The sequence below is a fragment of the Talpa occidentalis genome, unplaced genomic scaffold (assembly GCF_014898055.3).
Source record: "Talpa occidentalis isolate TD23 unplaced genomic scaffold, MPIMG_talOcc4v2.1 talOcc4.12, whole genome shotgun sequence".
Classification (NCBI taxonomy): Eukaryota; Metazoa; Chordata; class Mammalia; order Eulipotyphla; family Talpidae; genus Talpa; species Talpa occidentalis.
Genome location: NW_023601212.1, coordinates 56940605 through 56957745, shown reverse-complemented (window position 1 = coordinate 56957745; position 17141 = coordinate 56940605). Strand labels below are relative to the sequence as shown.

At 37.4% G+C, this 17141-nt stretch overlaps 1 long non-coding RNA gene across 6 annotated transcripts in view; it reads right to left on the bottom strand.

Annotated features, from left to right (window-relative positions):
* LOC119241252 (uncharacterized) overlaps window positions 1-17141 on the bottom strand; it is a 96743-nt gene that overhangs the window by 23745 nt on the left and 55857 nt on the right. For 4 of the 6 annotated variants that reach the window (XR_005124284.2, XR_008551159.1, XR_008551157.1 and 1 more), the window contains 3 exons: window positions 9948-10118; window positions 9306-9357; window positions 1649-2156 (listed from right to left, as the gene is read on the bottom strand). This is a non-coding gene — a long non-coding RNA (uncharacterized LOC119241252). Of the gene's footprint in view, window positions 1-1648; window positions 2157-9305; window positions 9358-9947; window positions 10119-12987; window positions 13148-17141 lie in introns of those variants that run through there. The other 2 variants (XR_008551160.1, XR_008551158.1) reach the window with 2 other exon arrangements.

Sequence of the window (17141 nt, the reverse complement as noted above, 5' to 3'; positions counted from 1 at the left end):
TATTTTAAAAACAATAATTAAACAGGGATACCTCAAGTAGAAAAATGGGCAGACAAAAAAAAAAAAAAAAACATATGGAAATGAGTCCTCAAGAGAGTTTGACATCACAAGGCAAAAACAAGTCTCCAAAATCCAAACACAAAAAGGTGGAAGATTATATGCCTGCATCAGAGAGTTCAGAACTGCTATAATAAGCTGAGTTCAAGAGAAAGAAAAATTTTTGAAGGCAACTAGTAGGGGAGGGAGAGCAAGTAACTTACAAAGGTACTACTTACAACACAAATTTCTCAGCAGAAACTGTGCAGGCAAGGAAAGAGTGCAATGATGTATTTAAAATACTCAGATATACTACTGCTATGGGGACTATAACCAAGATGAAAATGCATACATTGTGCAAAAATGAAAAATGATGTAAAAAATATATAAAAGAAAAAAGTAAAATTAAATAAATTAAATATTAATTTATGATTAAAAATAATAAAATACTCAAAGATAAAAACTGTTAGTCAAGAATACTATATCAAGCAAACATCTCTTTCAGATGAGGGAGGAATATAGGATTTCCCAGACAAACAAAAGCTATTGAGATTTACAAACACTACACATTCCCTGCAAAAATTGTTGAGAAGAGACTTTAGACTATACATTTTTTTCTTACTAAGTCTCTTTTTATTTTTTTAATTTATTTTTTAAAAATTTATTTATACATACAAGAGCTGGGGTACAGGTCAGAGGTGTGTGGGGTGAGAGGATTCACCAGAGACAGAGTGGGGAACAGAACAGGCAGATTGACTGAAATACACTGCAGAGGGGAGCAGCAGATGAGCCAGGAGAGGTTTGCTGCACCATGTGGGTTGCTCCCTGGCCGGCCGGTGACCAAATTTGTGCTGCAGAGGCTCAGGACAGCTTCACAGGTTCTGTCTTAACCCCTTATTTTTATTTATTTATGCACACAAGAACTGGAGTGTAAGTCAGAGGTATGAGGGGTGAGAGGATTCACCAGAGAAAAAGCGGAGAGCAGAACAGGTGGATCTGCTGAAATACACTGCTGAGGAGAGCAGCAGGCAAAACAGGAGAGGTCTGCTTTGCCTTGTGGGTTAGCTCTCTGGCCAGGGAGTGAACTCTAATTCCCCTTTTAAAGAGAATTTTGCTATTTCATTTGTAATACAGATACCTTATAACAGAGTATTGCTATTGTAATCCCTCCTTTTCATCCTTTTTGACATTGTGCATTTCATTTACACATATGCTATAATCACCAAATATATTGTTAGTATTTACTTTGAACAATTAACTTTTATTTTTTTTAAGATTTTTTTTTAGATTTATTTATTCATGCATACAAGAACTGGGGTACAGGCCAGATGCGCAGGAGGGTGAGAGGATTCACCAGAGACAGAGTTGGGAGCAAAACAGGCAGATTGACCGAAATACATTGCTAAGGGGAGCAGCAGGTGCCACAGGAGAGGTCTGCTGTGCCATGTGGGGCTTCTAGCCATCTGGCCGGGATCGAACTTGTGCTGCTGAGGCTGCGGACAGCTTCACAGTGCCGTGCTCAACCGCCTGTGCCACCAAGGGAGGCCCTGAACAATAAACTTTTAGATTAATCACAAAGAAAAATAATATCTTGTTTTGACACATTATTTTATTCCGATACCATTCTGATCAAACATCACTCAATAATAAACACTAAATATTATCAGATAATAGATATTGGTTTTCAAACATTACAGCCATAATGCCACAGTTGCTTATGTTCTCACTTAACATAAAATCACTCCACACCGCACCAAACCATTTATCAGAGTTTTCTTAACTATGAGCTGTGTGAATTTACCAATTTTAGCTGATCGACTATTTTCTTAAAGCTTGAACATCTGTATGGATCTCAGCAGGGGTTTGAGGAAACAGGTCAACCTTTGGCATAGTGCTAAAGTATGGCAAATTGAGGCTTGTGGTAAATCACAGCAGCATTTACCAGTGCTGGATTCTTCTCTGCGCGGTTATGGAGAGATTGAGTCATGGTTCCAGAATGGAAGATTTATTTTATATTCAAATGTTTACATTTCCACTTTCTGATGTTCACATTGCTTTATGCAGATTTGTGTCTTTGATGTACATCGTTTTTCCTCTCACCAAGTAACTGTTAAAATTACCTGCAAGACAGAAATGGGTTGAGGCTAGATTTCCTTGGTTTTTGTTTAAGATATTATTTTCCCTCCAGTTTTGAAGTATAATTTCACTGGCTATTTAATTTTAGGTTAGTGTGTTTTTTTTAACACTCTAAAATTTCAATTCAGTCTCTTCTTGTTTGTGTGGTTTTTGAAGAGTAGTCCATTGTAATTTTTAGGTAAGGTGCTATTTCTTTTGATTTCTTTCAAGATTTTGTCTTCGGGTTATAGAAGTTTGAATATGATATATTAAATGTAGTGTTTTGTTGTTACTTGTTCTGTCTGCTATCTTCTGAGATCACTGGATCTGTTGTTTGGTACCGTTATTTTGGAAAGTTCATTATTTCTTCAAATATTTCTGCTCTCTTCTCATTCTTGTATTCTCATTATATATAAGCTACATCTTTTGAAGTTGTCCAACATTTTTTGGTTGTGCCATTTTGAGATCATTTTTGTTCATTGTTTTTTTTTTTCTCTTTGTATTTGTTAGGGAAGTTTTACTGAATTATCTTTGGCCTCCATGATTCCTTTTTTGATCATGTACAGTCCACTGATAAACCCATCAGAGGCATTTTCATTTACACTACAGTGGTTTTGATTTCTTATATTTTTTTTTTGTCTATCTTAGTATTTCCAACACTTTACTTATATTAAACATTTGTTCTTACATAGCATGTACTTTTATGTTTTTGCCTTTAGAATAATGATCATAGTTTTAACAAAATTCCCTTTCTGATAATTCTGACATCTGTAGTATATCCAAGTCTGCTTCTGAAGCTTGTTTTATCTTTTCAAAGTTTTCTCTTTCCTTTGCCCTTATTTTCATGCATTGTATTTACTGAAACTAAATATGAAGTATTAAGTAGCAAGTATATATCTTAGGGATACAGACTACATTAATGTGGTTAAAAATTTGTGTTCAATGTTTGCTGTAACTATAGGTGCCTAGAGTTCGTATTCCTCTAGTATCCATGTTATTTTCTTTCTTCTTGATTTGGGGAGGCCCTAAGAACTCTTCATATCAAGTCTGCATCTTGCAATTCTTTCAGCTATAATCCACTATTTTCTGGATCCCTGTTGGTCAAATGTGGTGGTCAAATGTGGAGAGAGAGGTAGTATTCTATAATCTATAATTACATCTTAGCCTTTTACCAGGCTGTGGCTCTGGGTTGTGACTTACACAAGTGTTTTCTAGCCCTATAGTTTTTCATTATTTTACCCTAAAGTGTGACAGCAAGTATAGGAATGGCTAGGGTGGGAGGAATGCTCTTTCCCAGCTGGGATAATGCTTTGATAAACTTTTTCCCTGGAGGGTGGGTATTCATTATGGAGAATGTTTTGGGTACACTTCACAGTAATTCTTCTCCCCTTCACACCCTGACAGAGCCACAGGGGTATTTTTTCCTGGTTCTACTCTATGAAAAACTCATGGGTTGTTTGCAAGTAAAGCCTATGAACATATGGGGAACCTCTTTGACTGTGATGTCAAGGATTTTCTCACTCTCATGCCAGTCCACACTCAACTATCAACAATTCATTAAAATTGTCGTTTAAGTCTTCTCATGAGTTTCTCTGGCAGCTTTTGCTCCAGGAAAGCAGATCTTGGATGTGCCTCGCTAAATGGGCCTGTGTTTTCAGATTATGGGGTGGCAACTAGACTGATAACTCTCAGTTCTCTGATGGTTTCAGAAAAAAGTCACTGATTTTCCTTTTGTCTGGCTTTTCCATGTCATAAGGGTAAGGATAACAATGTCTGGATTTTTACATGTTTGAGCTGATTGGAAGGTGTAATTGTTATTTTTGTTACAATTATTCCCACTCTCACAATAAAGTAGGCATATTGATTTAAGGGGCATGATGCGGATTTATATTTGTCAGTGGTCAAGTTGCTTTTTACACTTAGTGTGCTAAAAAGAAAAGCTCAGACTTCTACCATTTATTTCTCTTATAAGCACTGATTTGAATCTGATTTGTCTTCAGAATGACTATATGTACACTTCTAAAAAATATGATTCTGCTTTACCTCTCTGGAAATCAACTATCTAGCAATCCCTTATCTTTTGAGTGAATCTGAAAACCAGAAAATAAACAAAATAGTTCTCTGAACAGTTACTCTAAATGTCAAAACACAGGTGCTAACTTTCTTAAAATATACTTTGACACAGCAAACTATATGCAATGCACATATATTATGAAGCATAATGACCAATACTTTTTTTTTAAAGATTTATTTATACAAGAACTGGGGTACAGGCCAGATTCACGGGAGGGTGAGCAGACTCATCAGAGACAAAGCGGGACACAGAACAGGCAGACTGACAAAATACAATGCTGAGGGGAGCAGTGGGCGAGATAGGCGATGTCTGCTCGCCATGTGGGTTCCTCCGAGGCCAGCGGGGATTGAACTGGCACTGCAGAGGCTGCGGACAGCTTCACAGTGCTGTGCTCAACCGCCTGGGCCACCAGGGAGGCCCTGACCAATACTTTTCAAGCTACCTGCCATCTGCAGGCATGCTAAATTCCTGAAGATAACTACTGTCTCTCACATGAGGGCATATAATTGATATGTTCCTTGAAAAATATTTTCTTACACATACATATACTTAAATAACATAATCTTGAGTATCCAGGTTTTTAACTTTATTAAAAATATTATGCTGTATGTAATCTCTAATATGCTTTTTTTTCTCCCACTTAATTAATTAGATACTACCTCTATGCCCATGTCATCCTCTGCAAAATGGAGGTAATATTAGTGCTAATCTCATTGTTATTGTCATAAAAATCAAATACCTTATGGTTGACTAACACCAAGAACAGTATCTGTCCTTATGATTTGTTAAAGAAAATATTTATATATTCCTTCACATTGTTGATGTATTTGGAGTTCATCCATTTTTACTTTTACAAAATACTGTATTTTACATATACCATAATTTGATAATCCATTTTCTTTTTTAAAATTAAGGTAACACTGATATGCAACTGTATATGACTTAGGAGAATAAGTTCATACCTCCTCAGATGCATGCCATGACACCAACCTATCACCAAAGCACCTGTAACTCTTCAACACAGACCACTGGGCTCCCTTGCTATTTTGCTCCCATTTCTACCCTCCCAGTCCTTTTAATAGCTTCAATTCTGCAGTCATAATTCTGTTTTTGTTTGTCTTTTTTCAGTTCCTTTGTTCAGTTTCCCTATATTCCACATGAGCGAAATTATGCAGTCTTTGTCCTTTTGATTTACTTCACTAAGCTTAATATCCTCCATGTTATTGCAAATGGCAAGAGTTTATCTTTCTTTACAGCTAAGTAGTATTCCATTGTGTATACAGACCACAACTTAATCCACTGCTCCGTTGATGGACACTTAGGTTGTTTCCATAATTTGACTTTTGCAAATAGTGATGCAGTGAACTTGGGAGTGCATAAATCCCTTGGAATTGGTATTTTTGAATTCTTTGGGTTGATATCTAGGAGTGAAATTTCTGCATCATATTTTTAATATTTTGAAGAATCTCTATACTATTTTCCACAGGAGCTCGACCAGTCCACATCTCCACCAACAGTGTGTGAGGGCTCCATTTTCTCTACACCCTCACCAGCAATTGCTGTTTCTGATTTTCTTGACCTGGCCATTCTCACAGGAGTGAGGTTGATTCTCATTGTGGTTTTGATTTGCATTTCCCTGATGATATATTTTGTTGGACATTTTTTCATACACCTATTGGCCATCTGGTGTCTTTATTAGAGAAGTGTCTATTAGCTCTTCTGCCCATTTTTTGATTGGGTTCTTTATTTTCTTTTTGTTGTATGAGCTCTATGTAGATCTCGGATATTAGCCCCTTGTCAGATATAATGCAAAGGCACCCATTTTAAATATGAACACTAAATAGATGAAAAGAAATAGAAACAAGATATACCATGTGAACAGTCAAGAAAGCAGAGGTGTTATTTAATATTAGTAAGACCTGGCTTCAGAACAAGGAAAATTGTTAAGAATAAAGAGGGAAATCTCATAGTAAAAAAAAAAAAAAAAAGTATCAATTCTTAAAAAAAAAATGGAGTGTAAAAGCTTATATAGCTGAAAGGAGTAGGCAGATTCACTGTTATATTGTATTTTAACACTCCCTTTTCATTGACTGAGACAATCAAAAAGGTAATCTATAAAATATAGATGATCTAAACAACACGATAAATCAACTTGATAATTTGCATTCATAAAATATGGCATTCAGTAGTTGAATGTGTACTCCCCATACACATAACAACATCACAAGGAATATTCACCAACATAACCCATATTCTGTGCCATAATATAGACCTTAACAAATTTAAAAGACTAGAAATCATACAAAGTACATTATAAATTTATAATGACTTTTAACCAGAAATGTATAACTGAAAGATTGCCTGAAAATCTCCAAATATTGGAAATCTAACTGTGCACTAAGGTCAAAGAATAAATATCACAGTTAATTTTAGACATTTTAAACTCAATTAATTAAATGAAAATATAACATCAATATTTGTGAGATGTGAACAAAACAGTGCATAGGGGAAATGTGTACCATTAAATGTGTACCATCAAGTGAAAGTAGCAAAACAAGCCTAAATCAAGCAGAAGGAATAACAAAAATAAATAACAAAAATAAATAATAATAATAATAGAAATCAGTAAAATAAGAATCGTAAAAAAAAAAATCAATGAAGCCAAAATCTGATCTGAATTTATTTACATCAAGTATGGGTGATAGTCTGAAAACCTATCCATCTATGAACCTGTTAAACACAAGAAGCAAAGCTGTCTTTTGCTCTGGGAAAGGCATAAAATAGTAGTTTTACATGTTTACTGGGTTGTCAGAAAAGTCATGATGTATTTTTTCTGTATTTTTTCATGTGTGTCATGACTTTTCCAACAACCCAATATTTGTATAAAAGGAAGAAAATGAAGGGAAAAAATTACCAAACAAATTGGAATCCAGTAAGAAAACTCCATTTGGTTCCAAAGCCTTGGAAGAATCCACTGTGAATTTCTTCTATGTCCTCTGGGATCTTGATTCCACTTCCTAGAGTTTCAGTTTCTACGCTTTGAGTTATACTTTCATGTTCATCAAAGGTAGCACATATAAACACCTGACCAATTTATCAGTCAGCATCTTCCTATAGAATTTTGAAGGTCCAAGAATCCTCTTTCATTCTGTACTCTCTCTGTCCTTGTCAGTTCAAGGTAGCAATATTTCTATGGGTATAAATTTTCAAGAGCCTTGTGTGTCTCCTATGCATGTCATGAGAATTCACTCCATTAAACATCAGACTCCTTAACATATACTTCCTGGATAATCTCAATTACTTTTCTGATTCTCCTGAGATGACTTAGAGATCCATAGGCCTAATCTCTTTAAACAGTTCTCTGAGTAACTAGATACTATGATTTTCAGAAGCAAAAAGTTATCCAGTCACATCTTTGGTATTCTCTCTAGAGGATGCTTTGGTGATGATGAAACACCAATGTTTTTTGTGTCTTTTGCAATCTGGAGATGCTGAAAATTCCCTAATCATCATTTCGGGCTCCTTCTTATTTAGCAATTTTTCTCTCAGTCCTTGTTATTCCCCTCACATTTTTGCTATCAGCAGCAAGAAAACTAGACCACACCTTCAACACTTTGCATAGATATCTCTTTAGCTAAATAAAGTTCACTGTTCATAAGCTTTACTTTCCACATGACTGCAGGACATGATTCAGTGTAGCTTTCTGTTACTATATAACAAGGATTTCCTTTCCTCCAGGTTACAACAAATTATTCCTAGCTGAGTCCTCACTGACAGTATGACTCTGACATCCACATTTCTACCATGAGTCTTTTCATAATTATTTATATATTCTCTAAGAACACATGCATATTTCACCACACTACTCACTTCTTTCTAAGTTGTCACTAGCAGCATCATTAACATATGCATTTTTATTAACAGTCTGTTTAAAACAAACTAAGCCTTTTCCCATCATTTTCTGTAGTCTTCCAGCCTCTATCCTCTGCCCAATACAAAAGCCAGTAGCCCATTTTTAAGTATCTGTTAACACAGCACATCATTTCCAGGTACTGAAATCTGTATTCATTTCCTATTGCCACTTTAACAGATTACCACAAATTTCATGGTTTAAAAAAACAGAAATTACTATCTTACAGTTCCAGTGGTCAGCAGTTCCAGGGTCTCACTGGGTTTAAAGTCAAGATTTTGGTGTCAGCAGGGTTACGTTCCTTTCTGAAAAGTCTATGGACAATCTCATGTTTTTGCATGTCTCTAGATTGCCCGTATTTCTTGGCATGTGTTTCTGTGTGTGTGCACGTGCATGATCGTGTGCACGTTGGAGAGGGAATGAAAAGGGGAGGAAAGAAGGGGGAGAGAGAGAGGGAAAGGGGGAAGAGGGAGGGGTGGGGAGAGAGAGAGAGAGAGAGAGAGAGAGAGAGACAAAGAGAGACAGAAAGACAGAGAGAGATCCTAATAGACTTCCAACAGCTCAAAGGGAAACAAATTACTAAAGCTCAATCAACTCTATGCTGTTCTTAGCTTTGTTTCAACATTTCCAAGAGCCCAAGTAACTGGATTTTCTGGAACATGTTACTCATGGATATGCTTTTTCCAGCCAACCTCATCACATATTTCAGGGTATATTTCCACTAAGATCTTTCTATTTCCCTCCAGTCCCCTATGCATGGCAGTCCCCCAATGGCAGCCCATTACTTGAGAAGTACAAGCTCACTATGATTTATATTCCAGCCGCCTTCTGGAAGGGGCTTTGGTCCAGCTGCACATTTGTATATTCATCGAGGCGTACTCTCTACTCCACAGATTCCTGACAGCTGCAGATGGCAAAGCCATTTTTCATAAGGTGTGTGAGAGGAGGAAAGGGACAAGTTTAAACATCACCTGGAGGAGACAGCAGTTTGGGATTTGATAGAGAATTAGAAATTGATAGGGAGCAGATATCATCTTCACATTCTACTGACATCGACTTACAAATACTGTATGTTTCACCATCATCAATTACTATTAAACATTGTTCAGAATATTCCAAATGCCCTGAAACTGTATTTAGGAGATTAGAAACAAAGACACTGAAATTTACCTCTCTTTTTCCCTCTCTCATTCTTCCAGTATGATCTTGATGATCGTAAACCCTGGAGTGAACAGTTCAAGAACAAAAAAGAACAAGAAGTTGAAACAGTTGAAGGTATATAGGACACAAGTTAGGAAAAAAGAAAAGGGTCAGAAACCTACTATTCTTGCCAAGAGTTTACAGACAAGGAATTACCCATGGGTCTTGGCTACAGTCTCTGTAACAGCAGCAGCAGTTGACACATCAAAAACAAAACTGCTGGCCCACAGGACAAGGAATCAATGAACCCACAGCTGAACCAAGAGATGTACTTCCACTGATGAGTGATCCTGAATCTTAACAAAGAGAAACCAATGGGCTACCTCTATCAGGGTTGCCCTCCCCTGTCATTCCATAGTTTATATATCATCTTTCCCACTCTGTCTATATAGAGCCTCATAAGACCCACTTGTACATTTCTTTAGGACCACAGTAAATTACTCATTTTATTTTTCAGCCCTGATATTATTTAATGCAACTGTGGGCAGAGACTTGACCCTTCTCAAATAACTTTCCTTTCCCTAAAATGTTGAGGTCATAATAAACATGCTTTGTTTTCTTTGTAATGAGGCAATTCATCATGCATTTTGAAATCTTCCTTTGGTTCATTACCTTAAATTGAGTTAGATTTCCTTCCATTCAAATGCAATTCTTACTGACAAATTAGTTCAAATCCTGGGATCTGCAATTTTAATTTTCTTTCCTTTTTCCTTTATCCTCTTCTTATTTCTTCCAACTATACATTAGTTCATTTCAGCAGGTTGAAGGAGACTATTCCATATACTGTTGAGATAGAGCATATATAAACTAGCCACAAGAGGAATAGAGACAAAATGTGAGACAAAGTATATTAGAGTAATGCTAGAAGATCAGCATTCAAGATCTTATCCAAGACTAGCCAAGGCTTCATTCACAAAGGCAGAAGACACTCTATGTTTTATACTACAAAGCCACATAGTGGGTACCCACATAGGAAGAATGCCCTGTTGGGTGGTGGTTGATGTTATTCTATGATAATCAGACTTATACTGAAGATACATGATATTAGAAAAGAATGAATCTTAATGTCATAAAAAAGGCTTTCTTCTATCAGAGAAGAAATTTAAGGATCAAAAAGAATCTACTTGGGAGTAGAAAATTCATCATTTATGATTCAAGTGCATTTTCCAGCAACATGATAACTTTTTGTAATAAAAATAGGCTCAAAAAGGAGTCAACTGTTCCTTATACAATACTACCAGGATTTTTAGTTCTCAGCATATAGATTTAAAGTGATGTCAATTCGAAGAATATGCTTTCCTCTTTCAGGGACTAAACTGATCCCAGCTTCAGTAGTGGAGAGATGGAACTGGAATCAAATCATCTTCCTCACCATCACTCTGTTTAAAGAGACAGCCTTACTTAGAGTCAGCAAATACCAGGGCAAAGGAAAGAACCTATTTTTTTTTTATCCAGCTTAAATTTAGAATGCCAAAGTTTCCAAAACTCAAGTAGACATGAAGTCAAGTCAACTCACAGACATAAGAGTCTGTCCTCATGGGTTTTCTGATAACACAGTTGAGCATTCTATGTGAGAGAAGAAAACCTTGAAGAGTGACACACAAAAAAGATAAATAGAATTAATAAATGAAGAGCTATCAAAAGAAAGAGTGTATTCTTGTGGCTTTCCCTCCAAAGGTCTGAACTATGAACCAGAGACATCCAAACCACTTATTTTATATAAGAATTAGTGAGGTAAGGTCTTAATTCTTGGTCTACTTACTGTGCACTATCTCAGGATGTTGCCCCATTCTTGAAAAAAATTGCCAAAACTTCCCCCAGAATTCTAATAAATGCAGTATAGAAAAGGCAGGAATGGCAATGTACAGAAACATGGCAAAAGTTCTGATCAACTTGGGGGCTCTGGAAGGCATGGTGTTGATGAGGGAATATGGGTATCATCAGAACCTCAACTGTGAACCAATATAGTGAGGATTGTAAACCTACTTGCAGAAGACACTCAAAGAATAAGGTCGACCAGGAGGCCAATGGGGCACTTAGGCTCACTTCTGCCTGTTAGTACAAAGAAGAGGGGTGGATAACCAGAGTACAGAGGTCCTTATTAATGGCCCTAATTGAGAATTTGATTTGATCCTGGAAAGACGTAAAACTAGAGCTCAAAAATCTAGAATTTAAAAGACCCTGTCAAAACCAATCTTTCATATTGGAGCCATGTGTGCCTGCCTCTTTCCTAGGACACAGCTGACTTAATCTTAAATAGATTCTTGACCCAAAGTGAGCCTATCAGATCATCTCTTCCATGAATTTGAAGTTGAGACATAGCAAATCTAGATAAAGCATATTGGACATGAGATCTGTGAAGTCAAGTATGAATTATAATCATGGAAACTACTTCCTATTCATACATACCAGGGAAAAGAAAACATGTCTTCAAAGAGAAAAGAATGTGGGAATGGGAATATTTGTTGCAAAGAGATGAAAAGAACAGCCTGGAATTTAATTCTTCTAGTTCCTGAGATCTAGTTTTCCTTTTACCCATGAGTTGTATAAGTATTCTCTGGTCCCTTTCTTTAAACTAGTTTGAGAGGGTGTCTGTATCTTACAACCAAAGTATTTTTAAGAGAGATGATTTAGATTTCCCTCTCAGTGGCATCAAATTCATGTCCCACCTCATCCACTTGTTAATTAGGGTCAAGGTAGACCAGTGTTGACACTCCTATCTTGTGGTAGACGTTAAACACATTGTTATCTCCATTTACATATTTCTAAGAACTCTATTCTTCATGTTATTGCATGCAAATATACCTCAATTTGAAGAAAGCATCTTTCTATTTGAAACATGTAGAAAACAATTTTTATTTTTCCTACCGGACCCAAGCCTCAGAGGAAAAAAAAATCTGTTTCTAATCCTTACACTTCCTTTCATCAGAGGAAGGTGTCACTGCCTTTATATTCCTCTATTCTTCCCCTTCCTGAGGTGGAGTGACCAAAATGATTAAGGTTATGATTAAAGACCTGGACATACATAGATCTGACTTTTCCTGTCTTCCTTCTTTCAGAAGCTGGACTCCCATCAACGAGCATGCCTTCTTCTCTGTTGTCTGATAATATGAAAAAGGTAAGTCTCTCACTTTCCACGAGAAGCCTGAATGGGTTCCAGAGCTTCCAAAGCCTGAATAACTAAGTCTAGGAGTCAATGGTAGACAGTACATTTGTCTGCAGATATTATCTGCATATCCAAAATTAATTTTACCAGAAAAAAAAGATCACCTTTTTGATCCCATCTGTTTTAATTCTTGTAGTTTTCTTAATTGGTTTCAAATTTAGAGGATGCTATGCATGGAGTCCTATAAAATGCCAATACTATAATTCAGTTATTTGAAGGAAACAACATCACCTCAAAGCATCTCAGCAATCTTTCTCCTCACCTTATATCCCTCTGTGATCCTGCATTCCTTCATTTGAAGACAATTTAATAACCTAATTCTAGTTGTCCTTGATCCCTTTAGCACCACGATTCTTTCACTCTGTTTCACAACTCATTTCTACGACCCTGCCTTAACATAGCTCTGTTCCTCTCCATACCACATTTTAAAAGCTATCTTTTAAAATCTCAACTTTCATAATGTCCATCCCTCTCATTTATTCATACCTGAGATGCTTACTCTCCAACGTCTTGGGTGTTAGCCCACCTCTTGATATACCACCTCAGGTCTGCCAGGTCATGGCATTAAACCCTAAATTTGGTTTTCCTTTTAGTGCTGTTTCCAAGTCAGAATCCTCTCCTGACCTTTCATTATGATGAAGGTAGAGAAGCTGGAAACAAAATATACAAGATACAACTAGTCGTCCAGTCATCTCTGGGCAGGATTGACCTAAAAAAACCTCTTTCCCATAGCAGGAATCTAGAAAACCTAAATAAGGGACCAGGAAAAAGAATAACTATAATGAAGAAAAAATCAAAATCAACAAGCAACTATAAACCAGAGACACACTATGGGGGGCCAAGAGAGGAGGGATTAGAGTCAAAATAAAGGGGGTACAATTGTATGGGGAATATAAAAAAATAAATCTTAAAAAAACAAAACTCTTTCCCAAATTTTTCTAACTTCCAGTTTATCTCACAGACCCCTTGGGCTGCCTGCAGTAAAAGGAGAAGCTACTGTGCGCAGCAGACACTTCGGGGGCTGAGACCTCATTCCTAGGACTTGCTGGGATCCGTTTCACAGCTCTTTGACCTGAAACAGGGAGAGAGAAGTGCCCTTATGTTCCCTGGAGGTGTGACAGTGCAGTTAGTGACTCGACAGGCGCCAGCAGCAGGACCCAGCCATGAAGGCAGGTTTTGTGAAAAAGCCTGGAGGTTGTTTCCAAAGCTTAGCTATTGTAAACAGTGCTGCTATAAACATAGGGGTGCAGGTGCTCTTTGGAATTGATGTTTCTGTGTCCTTTGGGTAAATACCTAGGAGTGGAATTGCTGGATCATATGGAAGCTCTATGTTTAGTAGGTCCAGAAATCTCCACACAGCTCTCCATAGTGGTTGGACCAGTTTGCACTCCCACCAACAGTGCAGGAGAGTTCCTTTTTCTCAACAACCTCACCAACATTTGTTGTTGCTAGTTTTTTTTTAATATGTGCCATTCTCATTGGTGTCAGATGGTATCTCATTCAAATGCCCAAAAATAGATGACTGGATCAAGAAGATGTGGTGCATATACACCATGGAATATTACTCAGCATTCAAAAAAGATAAACACATGCAATTTGCAGCAACATGGATGGTGCTGGAAGGGTTCATGCTCAGCGAAATAAGCCAGAAAGAAAAAGAAAAATATGGGATGGTCTCACTCATAGCAGGAATCTAGAAAACTTAAATAAGAGACCAGGAAAAAGAATAACTATAAGAAAGTAAAAAACAAAATCAACAAACAACTATGAACCAGAGACACTTTTTGGGGGGTTCTGGGGGGCAGGGAAAGGAGGGATTGGGGTCAAAATAAGGGGGTTGCAATTGTATGGGGAATATAAAAATAAAATTAAAAAAAAAAAGCCTGGAGGTGTGTGTTGCACCTCACACAAAACTTTTTTTTTTTTTTTTTACTGGTAAAGAAGTTGATGTAAAGTCATTTAATTACTGAGTGCTAAGTGAACACCTAATTATGTCAAGTTGGTGAACTCAAGGCTCCAGGGCCTGGTGGAGTTTCTGTTTTACTATCCCTCTTATGGTAGCACCGATGTTGCCTTTTGATACTCACCCTCACCAGTGAGGGTGTTTTAGGCTGATTTTGTTTTTTTGTTTGTTTGTTTGTTTTAAGTAAAAGAAAACAATTGTACTGAAAAAGAGTTATTCAATGCTAAATGAAAAAAACAGAAACCTCTTTCAAAGTTTTCAAGAACTAATTGTCTAAAAACAAAAGAATGTGACATGCTGGGAGAATGTGAGCTCTGGAATATTAAAGATTTAGGTTCAAATTCCACATTTACCATTTGCTAGCCATTTGTCTTGGGCAAATTACTCTACTCCTCTGAGTCTTGCTTTCTGGAAAATGGATATAAAAACAGCTTTGAAGGTTTATCTTCCTCCATCTGGCCAGTAAATTTGGAATTCCTAAAGGTTCACTTGTAAGCTTCCTTATCTTGTTTACATTTTCTTCCTTGGTGACCTCAATCACGCCTCTGGCTTTAACTGCCATCTTAGTACAGGAGGCTCATCCATTTTTGTGGTTGACACATGTCTCTCCTCTGATTTGCTGCTACTGCCTCACTGATAATGCCACTAGGATACCACAAATGAAATCTCAACTCGGGGTCTCCCTGCTGGCACAAGGGGTGAAGCATGGCACTGTGAAGCTGTCCGCAGCCCCTGCAGCATGAGTTCGATCCCCAGTCTGCCAGGGAGCTACCCACATGGTGCAGTAGATCTCTCATCTCTCACCCACTGCTCCCCTCAGCAGTGTATTTCAGTCAGTCTGCTTGTTCTGCTCCACACTCTGTCTCTGGTGAATCCTCTCACCACCATCCCCCCTACACCTCTGGCCTATACCCCAGTTCTTGTATGCATAAATAAATAAATCTTTAAAAAAAAAAGAAATCTCAACTCAGCCTCCCGCTCCTCAACAGGGCCCTCTTCCAGCATCCTCTCTATCAGGGAATGGCTTCACCATCCCTGCCACTCCACAAACCAAAATCTATGACATTCCTGTTTTGTCCTTCCCAATATTTAATCTATCAAGTTTATCTCCTAATACTTATTGATTATATGCCAGCTTGTCCATCAACGTGGATGCCACATGGTTACAAACTACTATTACTTTTCACCTTCAACATCCTCCTAACTCATTCACTATTGGCAACTCTCTCCAATCCATTTTGTTCCTAGAGTCGTAAGTAATCATGACAAACATTTAATTCTGCTACTACCATCTATACAAAACAGTTAAGTGACTCTTCATTGCTCACACGGTGGAGATAAGTTATGATCTCTGCCCACAAGTTCTGATCTCTGCTTTTCTCTCCAATTTTATTTTGACTTTTCTTCACTATTCTCTGACCTCTAGTTTTATTGGACATTTTTAACTATTCAAGTGAACCCTGTTTCTTGCTGCCACAAAGCCCTCACACATAGTTCTTTGTCTGGAGTTCTACTCCAATTCTTAACTGTACCAAATGCAAGTATACAACTTCCCATATTTATGGTTATTTTCATTTTCTTTCAGACGACACGTGTTCCAGCATTGTTTCCTTATGGTAGCCTGCCCTGACCCAAAGCTGCCTGCACATTTGTGCAGGATGCACCACACAAGAGCATTCGGCTGAGGGGCAAATGAAATGTCATGTGATGAGTGGATTTCAGTCATATTCCACTAGCCAATCCCTATACTCCACTAGCCAGTTCTGGAGTGGACCCGCATCTGCTAGCATATCTTTATCTAATTCTCTCAAAGGTATGGCAAGATTGGCTGGCAGCTCTGCCCTACCTTGCCAGATTACATTAAAGCTTTGTATCTCTTGCTACCATAATACCATATTCTCATTCATAATACTTCCCACAATTTATACATTTATTTATATAAGACTGCATATTCAATGTCCAACTCTCATAGTAAACTGTAAGTAGCCGGGGACTATATATGATTTGGCCACCATTTTATCCATTGTCTAACATAATCCTTGGCATCTAGTAGATGCTCAATACATATTTGTAGAATGAGTGAAAAATGAACGACTCATAACTGTGTGGATAAAATCTTTGTGAAAGCAGCATTTCCATAATCTATCAGGATTTGCCTAAAATTTAGCAAGTACTCAGTGCATATTTGTTTGAGAATGAAAAGGATACTCAGATATTAAGTGACTCAACCAATGTCACAGCAATATTAAGTGAGCATTGTGAGGAAATGCGTGTGTGGTGAATACTTGGTAGATGGAGATGTGGAAGAAATAGGTTTCTCTTAGTTCAAAAGAGGGCTTTGGACAGTTAACATGTCCACTTGGGACACAAGATTCCTGCCAATCTTCTCCAATATTACATTCAAGGCAATATACTGGGAAGAGGGTTCTTCAGGGGTTGTCTGCTTACTCTTTACCTGTCAGCAATGGTCAGATAATGTTAGGCATTTGGTTGGTGCCACTTAGAAAAATTGTATTGAGGGCAGAAGTCCAATTAGACCTTAGTCATTGCCTGAGATAAAAATCATTAAGATCCTCATCGCTAACATGTATTGAGTACTTTTGTGACAGGCATTATGATAAGTGCTCCACATGCATTATTCATTTGATCCTAGAACAATCATATGATGTATTAAGTT